Source organism: Sceloporus undulatus, chromosome 6 (genome assembly GCF_019175285.1).
Source record: "Sceloporus undulatus isolate JIND9_A2432 ecotype Alabama chromosome 6, SceUnd_v1.1, whole genome shotgun sequence".
Lineage (NCBI taxonomy): Eukaryota > Metazoa > Chordata > Lepidosauria > Squamata > Phrynosomatidae > Sceloporus > Sceloporus undulatus.
Window position 1 is genome coordinate 21,398,630 of NC_056527.1, and position 2,151 is coordinate 21,400,780.

The following is a 2,151-nucleotide window of genomic DNA, read 5'->3' on the forward strand; positions in this document are numbered from 1 at the left end:
ACAGGGGTAGCGTGTCCCTGTTAGTGCTCTTGGACATCTCAGCGGCTTTTGATACCATCGACCATGGTATCCTTCTGGAACGCTTGAGGGAGTTAGGTATCGGGGGCACTGCTCTCCAGTGGTTCCGTTCCTACCTCTTGGGCAGATTCCAGATGGTGCAGCTGGGGGACTGTCACTCTCATAAGAGGGAACTAACATCGGGTGTCCCTCAAGGAGCGATTTTGTCCCCTATGCTATTTAACATTTACATGAAACCGCTGGGAGAGATCATCTGGAGACACGGGGCGCGGTGTTATCAGTACACTGATGACACTCAAATATGTTTCTCTGTGTCTCCGACTGATTCAGTGACTAGGGATGGCATCTCTTCTCTGAATGCCTGCTTGGAGTCAGTAATGGGCTGGATGAGGGAAAACAGACTCAGCTTGAATCCAGAGAAAACGGAAGTACTCGTGATAGGTTCCCCGGGCCCAGGGAAGGAGATTTGTCCACCTGTCCTGAACGGGGTCACACTCCCCTTGAAGGACTCAGTTCGCAGTTTGGGGGTGCTTCTGGATTCATCGCTCCACCTGATGTCTCAGGTGGACGCGACGGTCAGGAGCACCTGTTACCAGCTTCAACTGATACGCCAGCTGCGACCCTACCTGGGCCGGAGGGACCTTGAAACAGTAGTACATGCTCTGGTAACCTCTCGGTTAGATTTCTGTAATGCGCTCTACATGGGGAAACCCTTGTACCAAACTCGGAAGCTACAATTGGTTCAGAACACGGCAGCAAGATTGGTCACTGGATCCTCCAGGACCAGTCATATAACACCTATTTTACAAGATCTACATTGGCTGCCCATTCACTTCCGAGTGCAATACAAGGTGTTGGTTATCACATATAAAGCCCTAAATGGCTTGAGCCCAAGGTACTTGGAGGACCGCCTCTCCCCATACAGTCCGCCCCGCACTCTCAGGTCGGGCGGGAAGAATCTGTTAAGAGTTCCTAAGTCGAGATATATTTCATCTTCTCAAAGGGCATTTTCTATCTCAGCCCCACAGATTTGGAACTCTCTGCCCGACGAGCTCCGCTCGGTCACCTCTATAGACTTGTTTAGGAAAAATTTGAAGACCTATCTTTTCCGACAAGCTTTCCCCCATGTTCCTTAATTATACCATCCTTCCTTCCCTTGATGCACATTTGTTCGATCCAGCTATTGTTTGTATTGGGGTTTTTTTAATGGTTTTATGATGTAATGTTTTAGGTTGTATTCTGAAGTTTTAATTGGTGCGGGAAGATTGTTGGATGTTACTGGGGATATATGTTGTTATTTCACTGTACACTGGTACCCCGGGATACGAAAGGACCGGGTTACGAAATATTCGGGATACGAAAAACGCGGCTTGGAAAAACCTGTTCCGGGTTACGAAAGATTTTTCGGGTTACGAAATTCTTTTCGGCGCGAAATTCAAATGATGCAAAGTGCATCTACTGGCTTTCCAGGGATTTCCAGGGCTAACGGTTATTTTTGTATGTTGTGAACCACTATGATCTACCCAGGAATAGTGGTATACAAATAAAATTTTATTATAATATTATTATTATTTATTAAATATTTTCCAGTACTGGGCAGTTAACTATCTCTTTTAACCTTTCCTGTGTCAAGATTTCAGGTGGGTAAATGAGAGCCCATGCAATCACAATGGCATCCAGGTCTAGTGGTTAGAATTTGGGTGTGATCTTTAGTGACTGAAGTTCAGATCCCAATTCAGCCATGAAACTCACTGGGTGATCTTTGGCCTGCCACTGTCTCTTAGTCTGATCTACCTCACAGGGTTGTTGTGAGAATAAAGTGGGAAGAAGGAATCATGTATGTCCCTTTGAGTTTATTGAAGGGAAAGTGGGAGGCAGATGTAATAAATAGGATACATATGTTCAATAGGGCAATTATTGAATGTTCAAATACATTCAATAGCAATGTGTTTAAGAGAATCAATTAAACAAGGTAAGAGGCAATGCTGGCAACTTTTGCCATCTTACAAAGAAATTGTACTTCTCAGATAATGCAAAGAAGCTACTTTGGATATTAAAGCGTCTAAGCCTATCTCAAGCACAGATGTCTTGTTTTGGTTTGAATTTTGGATTAGGATTTGCTGTCTGCCATGG